This window comes from Canis aureus, chromosome 8 (assembly GCF_053574225.1).
Source record: "Canis aureus isolate CA01 chromosome 8, VMU_Caureus_v.1.0, whole genome shotgun sequence".
Taxonomy (NCBI): domain Eukaryota; kingdom Metazoa; phylum Chordata; class Mammalia; order Carnivora; family Canidae; genus Canis; species Canis aureus.
Genome location: NC_135618.1, coordinates 56,404,813 through 56,416,461, shown reverse-complemented (window position 1 = coordinate 56,416,461; position 11,649 = coordinate 56,404,813). Strand labels below are relative to the sequence as shown.

The 11,649-nt window shown below is 39.5% G+C and overlaps 1 protein-coding gene across 10 annotated transcripts in view; it reads right to left on the bottom strand.

Annotated features, from left to right (window-relative positions):
• TNRC6A (trinucleotide repeat containing adaptor 6A) overlaps window positions 1–11,649 on the bottom strand; it is a 207,377-nt gene that overhangs the window by 157,948 nt on the left and 37,780 nt on the right. The window lies entirely within an intron of this gene.

Below are 11,649 nucleotides of genomic sequence, written 5' to 3'. Positions count from 1 at the left end.
TCCAGAGACTCTGATTCATTTGGGGTGGGGCCATTTAAAAAATTCTTTCCAAGTGATTGGAATGTATGGCCAGGGCTGAAAGCCACCACTTGAGAGAAAGCACTATGACAATGAGTCCTACAAAGAAGACAGAGAAATGGTGGGGTTTTTTTGTTTTTTGTTTTTAAGATTTTATTTATTTCTTTTAGAGAGAGAGAGAGAGAGAGAGAGCAAGCTCTATGCAGGGAGCCCGATGTGGGACTCGATCCCAGGTCTCCAGGATCATACACCGGGCTGAAGGCAGCGCTAAATAGCTGAGCCCAAGGGCTGCCCGAGAGAAATGGTGTTTTAAAAAATACACTTGCCCGTTCTTCTCATCAAAACAGCCTCTCCACCCTGGTCCAGCCCCCCTGATGGTGGAAGCTGACGGCACCCCCCTGCATGATTCCCTCTAGTCCTGTGGCTTACCTTCCCTGGTTTCTGTCTGCCTCCACTTTTGTTCTCTACCACCCTCGCCCCAAATGAACACTTTTTTCTGATGCAAAACTACGTGCTCACAGAAAGCCTTTACAGAAAGCATTTCAGGGCTTATAAGCTTTTCTCGGAGATTTGGGGATTATAGGCAGGACACTCTGTCCACAAGAGTCTTCTGACGTCCCAGTTTTCATTCGTCCTTCCTTTCTATGCCCTATGGGGTTAACTCAGCAGGCTTGGGATGGTCAAACCTTGCATATTTCATAAAAAAGCCTGGCTTCTCATATGCCCTGGAAGATGACCTTTAAGGCCTTGGAATAACCGGTGTGAGAAGAGTGTCTTTGTAGACCTGAAGCCTTGGGCCCTGCCAGAGAGTTTATGCGAATATGTGATTTGTGGTGGGGACTTTGGGCCACGCTCTATCAGTGGGACTTCTGGACAGGCTGGAGATGGCTGACCTAATTAAGGTCAGTCACACGGTCCTGACATGATTGACCCCCAGTAAAAACTAAAGACACCAAGGCTTAGAGGAGCCTCCCTGGTTGAAAGCACTCTGTGTGAGTTGTCACACATCCCTGCCAGGACAATTCAGTGTTGTCTACATGATCCCTCTTTGGAGGTACAACTGGAAGCCAGCGCCTGGACTCTGCAGGGGCAGCTTTCCCCTTGGCTCCTTTAATGCGTACCCTTTCACATAACAAATGTTAACTGTGAATATAACAGCTTTTTTGAGCTCTATGAACCCTTCCAGGAATCATCGAAGCTGAGAGTGGTCTTGGGAACCCCTGACACATCTTCCCACTCCTCGCTTTCCACTTCTTCTGGAGTGAACCAGAAGATTCTTTTGTCTCTTACAAAATTTAGGTCACTTGTATTTTGCACTCACTTCTAAGTAGTTTATCAATAAATTTCTTTCAAATAGGGGTACTGAGGTGGTTCAGGTACTTAAGCATCTGCCATCAGCTCACGTCATGATCCTGGGATGGAGTCCCCACATTGGGCTCCCTCTGCAGCGGGGAGTCTGCTTTTCCTCTCCCTCTACCCCTCCTCCCAGCTTATGCTCACTTTCTCTCTCTCTTAAATAAATAAATTTTTTTTAAAAGAAATTTCTTTCAAATAAATTCAGTGCTCCCTTTAGAAGTGATGTTGGTAAAAACAGTTTTTTCTAGCTTATCTCCTTTTTTCTAGCTTATCTCACATGCTAGGAAGCATGTGAGTGTATGCATGCTTGGGTACACACATGTATACTCACACTCATACCCTTAGAGTGGTCCTACCTTTACCAGAACCAGGACTAGGAATTACTTTACTGCCAGAATCTAGGCATTATTTCCACTGACTGTAGGCCAGTGAAAGAAGATGAAAAACACCACGGGCAGCGCACCTCAGAGTGCCTCTCTGCACACAACGTGAGGTCTCTTTACCACCCCTTCACAGTGACTAATGGCTGCATAGATCTCACCACATACCTGTACCATAATTTTCTAACCAGACATCTATTGTTGAATAATTGCATTTCCAACATTTTTGCTTTTCCAAATAAAGCACCAGTGAAGATTCTTGCATAGTAATCATCAGGCTCTGCTATAATTATTTTCTTAACATCAATTTCTACACATGGGATTTCTGAATTAAAGAGCACAGATGTTTTTAAGATTGTTGATAGATTACATCTTTTGAGGACTGTATCGGTTGAAAATTCCACCAGTTCTATGTAAACATGATCATTTCCCTGCTTCCTTATCATGCTGGGCATTAATTACTCGCTCCATTAATTAATTAACTGCTCTTTCAGTAAAAGGATGGTTAGTTAAATTACAGTGCATGTATACTTCAGAATATTATGCTGTGAAGAACAAGGGAACTTTCTGGAATATAAAGGTGGAGAGAAACAAAAATATTTTTCCTATTCCAATAAAACAAAATGAACAAAAAAATGAAAAAAATCTAGATTTAAAAAACCCATCAGGAACATTTAGAAGAAGAGAGAGGTTTATGACCCCATGTTATGGCTTTAAAATGTCAATGGAGGAAATACAGAAGCTTCATGGAATCAACAAGCAGCTTCTACCCTGCATCCCAAGAAGAGGGGTTGAGGAATGGGTAGGAGGTAATGGTGAAAATGCTGGAAAATCTGAGTAATATCCCCAATTTGGAGAGAAGTCAACTGATGGATGAGTCCCAGCCTAGAGAGAAGGCTCCCCCATCCTTGGAGAAGGCCCTGCCTTCATCTCGCTGTTCTACTAGAGTGTTGGAAAACAGCTATGGGCTGGCAGCGTTTTTCTCAGATGGTAGGAGAGCAGGAAAAAGAGGTATAGATGGGTTTCAACCACCTCATTCTAACCATCCCCTGTCATAAAAGGAATTAGACAGAAGACAATAAGGAGAAGAAATCAGGTAAGTCTCCTGAGGGCAGTTGTGATAGGTGGAGGTACATGGTGGCTGTCTCCTACCCCCACTTTTGGCAAGGAGGGTAGTGGATGGGATCTCTGGAAAAGCTGGGTGAGACATTTTCTATCACTGACAAATGAGGAAGTAGAGGTTTAAAATATTATCTAAAAGCATAAAGGCAAGCTAAAATTATAAAGCTAAAAATTACCAGAAACACATAGATACAAAGTAATGTGAAGCAATGCAAACATAATGCTTGTATCAAATTGGAGAGAACTGAGAAAATGTTAAAACAGAAAATAGAACATGAAGAGAATTAAAACAAAGTGCTTCTTATTTCAATAAGTGTATGTGGATTTTTTTTTTTTAAAGAAACAATTTACAGAGAAAACCCTTTCAGGTTGGGTCAAAAAAGCAAAACCCAACTTTGAGTTGAAAACAAAATAATATGTTTTAAGTTTCTCAGAAAGGTTGAAAGGTGTGAACAAAGACATGCTGGATGAAGTTAACAACAACAAAGAAAGCAAGGTTCATGACATTAATATTAGGCAAAATTAAATCCAAGTTTCAATGAGGTAATGAAGACCAGTGGAGGGATTTTATAATGACAAAGGGCTCATACCTTCCACATTTAGGCTAAAACTTCAATGATTGAGAAAATAACCAAAAATAGCATCAAAATATTCAGAGTATCAACTTCCAACACACACCAAGGACTAACAGACTTAACTATAGTTCGTTTCTCCCCTGATAGATAAGGAAATTAAAAATAAAGACTTCAAGGACCTGGGATGCCGGGGTGGCTCAGTGGTTGAGCATCTGCCTTTGGATCAGGTCGTGATCCCGGAGTTCCAGAATCGAATTCCACACCGGGATCCCCGCAGGGAGCCTGCCCCTCCCTCTGCCTCTCTCTCTGTCTGTCGTGAATAAATAAATAAAATCTTAAAAAAAAAAAAAAAACTTCAAGAACCTGAATGTATATTTAATAAAGCTGGTTTTGTCATTTTGTATCAGATGCTATACTCTGATATAGAGGATAAACCTTTTCATGAGCCTGTGGAATTTGTGTGTGTGTGTGTGTGTGTGTGAAGATTTTATTTATTCATAAGAGATACAGAGAGAGAGGCAGAGACATAGGTAGAGGGAGAAGCAGGCTCCATGCAGGGAGCCTGATGCGGGACTGGATTCCAGAACCCTGGGATCACGCCCTGAACCCGTGAGCCACCCAGGTGTCCCTAGCCTGTGGAATTTTTACAGTAACAGACTATATATCAGGCTACAAAGAAAATCCTAACAAAATTCAAAAAAGCACAAGCAGTACAGACCATTTTCAAATCACAATGCTAGAAAACTAGAAAACTCACAACAAAACAAGGATTAGAAAATAATTATAATGAAAACCCTACCACCCATTGAGGTGGGGAGGGATCAAAGAAAAATTGTAAACCAGAATTTCCCCCAGTATCTTGAATAATGAAAAAAAGCTTAATAGATGGTAAAAACCTATGTCATACAGCTAATGCTGGGTTAAGAGGAAAATACATAGTCTTAAACACATTAGTAAAGAAGGCAATGAAATAAATTCAGTAAGCCATTGACAGAATTAGAAAAAGAACAAACTATCCTATGAAGTCAGAAGGAAGAAAATAATAAAGAAATTCATGAATTTGGAAACAAAACCATCAGACAGGGGAACATCATACAGGAGAAATGAAAATACTTAGTACCTTGCTAAACTTTGTGCAATTATTTTTCTTTAAAGATTTTATTTATTTATTCATAAAAGACACAGAGAGAGGCAGAGACACAGGCAGAGGGAGAAGCAGGCTCCCTGCAGAGAGCCCGAATCAGAACTGGATCCCAGGACCCCAGGATCACGCCCTGGGCCGAAGGCAGAGGCTCAAGCACTGAGCCACCCAGGCGTCCCAAAGTTTGTGCAATTAAATTAGAGAATCTAGGGGTGCCTGGGTGGCTCAGTCCATTAAGTATCTGACTCTTGGTTTCTGCTCAGGTTATGATCTCGCCATTGTGAGATGAAGCCCTGCATCTGACTCTGTGATCAGTGCAGTCAGCTTTGGATTCTTCTCCCTTTGCCCCTCCCTGTTGGTGCTCTCTCTCTCTCTCTCTATCAAATAAATATATCTTTTTAAAAAAAATTGAAAATCTGAATGAAAATCTCCAAACAATAAACAGAAACAAAACTGAGAATATCAACCAGCTCCCTGTAGCAAATCCACCAGACCCTGAGGGTTTCTCAGAGGAATTTTTTCAATTAGCCACTAACAGACAATTCTACTTCTATATAAATTATATTAGAGCAAAGAGAATGAAAAGACATTCATTTTTTCTGTGAAAGCCACATTAAAACCTGAAAATCATGTTATAAAAAACTATATACCAATCTCATTTATAAATATCATATCTTAAATAAGATATTATTTAAAGAAAACATATTTCAGAAATGTAGGAAATGCTGAGTATTTGGAAGTATATTAATAAGCATCTGGGCAGCCCAGGTGGCTCAGCGGTTTAGTGCTGCATTTGGCCTAGGGTGTGATCCTGGAGACCCAGGATCAAGTCCCATATCGGGCTCCCGGCATGGAGCCTGCTTCTCCCTCTGCCTGTGTCTGTGTGTCTCTCTCATGAATAAATAAATAAAACCTTTAAAAAAAAAAAAAAGCATTGGTCCTCATATATCTTGGTAAAAAAAAATCGTAAAATAATCTAAAAAACTTAATTTAAAAATTAGCATAGAATTGACAAAATTTTCTCCTATCTTTCTAAATCTCAACTGGATCTCTGGCTAAACCTACTTTTTTATTTTGAAATTTTAAAATATGCATTCTATTTTCCTTGATAGATCTCTCTAGAGTTTTATTTTACTGATTTCATCAATGATCCAGGTCATGTATTTATTTAACATTTTTTTCTCTATATCGCTTAACTTTGTCATGTCTGCTTTTATCATGCTTAATTCCATCTACCTGCTATTTTACTCCTTTTAGGTGTCTTTTTGTAATTCCCCCCCCCCTTTTTTAAGATTTCATTTTTAAGTAATCTCTCCACCCAATATGGGGCTTGAACTCATGATCCTGAGGTGAAGAGTTGCATGCTCCACCAAATGAGCCAGCCAGGCACCCCTCATAACCCCCTTTTATCAGAAACATTTCTTTTCCTCCCTCCCTTCCTTCCTTCCTTCCTTCCTTCCTTTCTTCTCTCTCTCTCTCTCTCTCTCTCAAGCAGGATCACACCCAGTGTGGAGCCCAATGTGGGACTTGATCTCATGACCCTGAGATCATGATCTGAGATGAAATCAAGAGTTGGACACTATAACTGAGCCTCTCAGGCGCCTCTCTTTTCATTCTATCTTAACAAAAGCACTTAAAATTATGATTTTGCTTCTGATTATTGAGTTGCCTACATCTCATCAGTTTTTGAAAGGCAGTGTTCTATTTGTATTCTTTTGTACATAAACAGAAACTGAAGGGTTTTTTTTTTCCTTTTTTCCCCAAAGTAATTTATAGGGGTGATTTTTAAAAAATTCTACGCATTCTGATTTTTTCATTACCCTGATATTATTCATCGATATGTGTTTTTTTTAGACTGACTGATTGATTTATGAATGAGGGAGGAGGAGCAGAGGAAGAGAGAGAATTTAAAGCAGGCTCCACCCCCAGTGTAGAGCCCAATGCAGGGTTTGATCTCATGACCCTGAGATCATGACCTGAGCCAAAATTAAGAGTTGGACAGTTTACCGAGTCACCCAGGCGCCCCTTAAGTTTTATTTATTTAAATAATCTCTGCACCCAATGTGGGCTCAAATTCACAACCCTAAGATCAAGAGTTGCAAGCTCTGTGACAGTCAGCCAGGCACCTCTACTTAGATTTCTTTAAAAAAACAAAAATGAAATAAATATTTATATGCTAGTCATAAAATTAAGTTAAATCTGTACTTTTATGAATTTTTGGCATCATAAAATTAAGTTTTGATCTAACTTTGATAATTAAGAAAGGCAAGGAACTTTAAGTTCAGATATTGGTTTTAGTATTCTAAGGACTTGTTGACTTAACATTTTAAAACAATAACCATTTGATACAGGAAATGCATTTGCTACATTTGTTTGTAGCAGAGAATTTGTTGGCTTCTTTAATGCTGTAAGCTACGTTTATCACAGAGATTAATTTTTCTTACTGAACTAGTTATAATGAGCTCAGCCAGCATATATTATCCTGGAATCAGGAAAAGCTCTGGTAAGACTTTCCTCCTTACTTTGGTCATGTCATAGAAATAAATGATGACTACAGTAGGAATGGCTTAAAAACACAAAGCAGAATTTCTCTTTGACAATTTCTATCATTTTTTTTTCTGTCAGTGCTTTGCTTTTTATTTCAGACGTTCATAAAAAGGTTATTATCCTTTAGAGAGATTCTACTTCCTACCATAAAATAACACTCTGCCTAAAATGCTTTGGTTATGTGTCCTCTTTCCTCTAGAATTGCTATTACTGTCCTGTTTATGTTTGTATTCCTGGTGTATTCTAGAGCAGCCTCCCTTTTCCCCCCTTAACACTAAAAAAAAATAAATAAAAAATTAAAAAAAATAAATTATTTATTTGAGAAAGAGAAAGGGAACCAGCATGGGGAGCGGCAGGCTGAGAGAGAGGGAGAAGCAGGCTCCCCGCTGAGCAGGGCTCCATCCTAGGACCCTGGGATCATGTCCTGAGGTGAAGGCACATCTGTAACCCAGGCACCCCACCCCTAAACATTTTTGATTCGCTTTTTATTAGTCTGGCCTCTTTGGAAACATGATATGGCTGGATTTTAAAAATCTAAAATGTTTTGTTTTTAATTGGGTTGCTTAAGTCTTTTTTATTTCTGCTGTATTATTAGGTCTTATCATTTTCCTCCTGTTTTGTATTTCCCGAAGGTAATGCTCTCTTGTTTACTTTTTCTTCTTGTCATTTGCAGTGTGAGTCATGTTGTCTTTGTTGGTGTTATGGCTCTACTTTTTATAGATTAATTCATTTCGGTTTTATTCATAGACACACATCCTCCACTTAGATAGTTTCCACAATTCAGTCTTAGGCTGCATTTCTAAGGCTGTGATCTTACAGAAGTGGAATGCAATTTCAATTTAGGGAATGGTTTGAAGCAAACGCTCCCAAGAAGCTCCAATTTCAGGACGCGTTTATACAGTTTGAGGAGATTCTCTGGTCTCTCTGCTGATTTCGTTGTCTTTCTTGACTAATCTATTTACTCAATCAATGTCAGGTGGAGATAGGGTCATTTGGGATAAAGATTAAATTTATCAGTCCATGTCCTATAGGCCCTGGGGTAAACTGGATCTACTGGGAGGGCAGAGAACTGGCGTTGGGAATCTATTCATTTGAAATCGGGTTTTTCTAAGGTAAAAAGAGGGTGCATTGAGGACTCCAGACATTTAGATTCCACAGCCTCTTCTTTCCTGAGAAAGGTTATGTTGTTTAGATCCTAGTTCCCACTTAATCAACGTCTATATTTAAGAAATCAAGAAAGCAGAAGAAAAGAACAGTGGATATGAAAATGGAAATACAGGAACGACTGGAAAATGTTGAGGTCAGTGGGTTGGATGCCAACTGAGACCGTGGTCTGGAGGCTTTTCATGCAGCAGCAGTGTTGATGGGGAACCTGGATGCTAGCCAAAACACTGGTGGAAGCAAGCCTCATAAATTAGTTTTGATCACTGTTTGGCATTTCCCACTTTCCGTTTACAGAAAGGCCACCATATAATTTGCGCATCTTCTTTTTGAAGAATTACTTTTGACATATGCACTAAATATTATAACCATGTGATAACACTTATTTAGACACCGTATAATCTGTATTGCAGTTAATTCTATTTAATTGGTGTCTTTGCTCATCTTTCCACTTATCAAGACTTCCTCTTAAGTTCTTTTTCTCCCAAGTTAATTTTAATTATATGAGTAATACATTAATGTATTCTTCTTATTAAATCCCAGTTAGTCTAAATTTTCTCTCTCCCTCCACAGAGACTCAGAGGTAACCACCCTGGTGTGTATCTATCTATCCAACTATCTACTCAATTTTAAAATGTGTTTTTTGTTTGTTTGTTTGTTTGTTTTAATTTGGGAAACAGAGAGAGAGAGAGCAAGAGGGAGGAACAGAGCTCTAGGAGAGGGCAAAGCAGACTCCCCAACTGAGCAGTGAGCCCTATCCAGGGCTCAATCCCAGGACCCTGAGATCACGACCTGAGCCAAAATCAAGGGTTGGAGGCCTAAATAACTGAGCCACCCAGGCACCCCCAAAATGTGGTATTTTAAAAATATATTTTTTAATTTTATTTTATAAATTTATTTATTTATTTATGATAGTCACACACACAGAGAGAGAGAGAGAGAGGCAGAGACATAGGCAGAGGGAGAAGCAGGCTCCATGCACTGGGAGCCCGACGTGGGATTCGATCCCGGGTCTCCAGGATCGCGCCCTGGGCCAAAGGCAGGCGCCAAACCGCTGCGCCACCCAGGGATCCCGGTATTTTAAAAATAATATCACATTGTACAATTTGCCACCTGTAATATGTCTTGGAGATTTAAGTAAATACCTGTTTAATTTTTTAAAAAGATTTATTTGTTTGAGAGACAGAGAGAGAGTATGGGGGGAGTGGCAGATGGAGATTGAGAGAGAGAATCTCAAGCAGATTCTCCATTGAGCATGCAGCCTGATGCAGGGCTCGATATCATGACCCTGAGATGATGACCTAAGCCAAAATCAAGTTAGATGTTTAACTGACTGAGCCACCCAATTGCCCTGGTTAAAAAAAAACTATCTTATTTATTCTTATTTTTAAAAAATATTTATTTATGAGAGAGAGAGAGAGTAGGAGAGAGAGAGAGAGAAGGAATGGTGTGTGTGTGTGTGGGGGGGGGCGGTGCAGTCCAGGACTCCAAGATCATGACCTGAGCTGAAGGCAGAGGCTTAACGTACTGAGCCACCCAGGCACTCCTAAAAATCTTTTAAACTGTGGCATAAAGTTCCTTAGAATGGATACACTGCAATTTTTTGGGTCATAGTCCAATTGATAGGTATCAGGGTTGTTCTGGTTGTTGACCACTGTAAACAATGTTGCAAGGGATACCCTCCTGCCTGCCCTCTGGTACACATGGGGGAAGTTTCTTCATGGAAGAAACTAAGCAGAAGAATTGCTTAGGCCATTTACTGTCGTGGTTTTGTATTTCTACTGTGCTTTCCAATATAGTAGCCACTAGCCACGTGTAACCACTGAGCATTTTCACTGTGGCTAATGTAAGTGGAGAATTAATTCTTAGTTTTACTTAAGTTTTAAAATTTCAGGGATCCCTGGGTGGCGCAGCGGTTTGGCGCCTGCCTTTGGCCCAGGTCGCGATCCTGGAGACCCGGGATCGAATCCCACATCGGGCTCCTGGTGCATGGAGCCTGCTTCTCCCTCTGCCTGTGTCTCTGCCTCTCTCTCTCTCTGTCTGTGACTTAAATAAATAAATAATAAATAAAATATTTAAAAAAAAAAGTTTTAAAATTTCAAAACTAAATCAGTGTAAGAATTTTCTGTTAAATTCCATTTTGGGCAGCCCGGGTGGCTCAGTGGTTTAGCGCCGCCTTCAGCCCAGGGTGTGATCCTGGAGACCCGGGATCGAGTCCCACGTCAGGCTCTTTGCATGGAACCTGCTTCTCCCTCTGCCTCTCTCTCTGTGTGTTTTTCATGAATAAGTAAGTAAAATCTTATAAATAAATAAATAAATAAATTCCGTTTTATCAGTAGGACAAACAAACAATTGCTTTCTAGTAATTGCACCACATGAAATATTACTGCTACATTCATTGTAGGTCATGTGCTAGGTACATAAAGCATACATAGTGTTACAGATCAGCCATTATTGCATGTTTCTGGAATTACTAGGTGCCAATGGAATGATTTGGCTTAAATGATCTTTTCTGTGCACTGACATAACACCACAACGTGTTTACTTGAATATATTTGTGCAAACAGTATGGGTTGCACGACATCTTTGTAAACCACAACTTGTAATTAAATAAAAATCCATTATTATTTTCATTATCATAAAACCCAATCATTTTTCTATGTAGGGACATAATTTTAAATTTATTTTATTTTTTTAAGATTTTATTTACTTATTCATGAGAGATACACAGAGAGAGAGAGGCAGAGACACGGGCAGAGGGAGAAGCAGGCTTTATGCAGGGAGCTCGACGTGGGACTCGATCCCAGGTCTCCAGGATCAGGCCCTGAGCTGAAGGCGGTGCTAAACTGCTGAGCCACCTGGGCTGCCCCTAATTTTAAATTTAAAACGAAGGCATCCAGTGAACGCAGAACCAAATGGAGATGCAGAAGCTAGTGCTATGATGAGAAGAGGGAAAAAAAAAAAAGAAAATATAGAGATTGAAAGAGGATAAACCACAAATTTCATGATGAATGGCAACTGTAATTTGCTGGGCAAAGCAAAACAAAAATGCTGCATTTGTTGTAGAACAAACATTTAAAAAGATAATAAAGTGGAAAATATTGATGCATTTTCAGCAAACACAGAATGAATTTGATAAGAGGTTTTCTCTCAACATTCAAAAAAACTGATGGCAAGGGAAACAAAAGCAAAAATAAGCTACTGGAACTACATCAAAATAAAAAGCTTCTGCACAGCAAAGGAACCATCAACGAAATGAAAAGGCATCCTACAGAATGGGAGAAGATATTTGCAAATGATGTATCTGATAAGGGGTTAATATCCAAAATATATAAAGAACTTATACAAC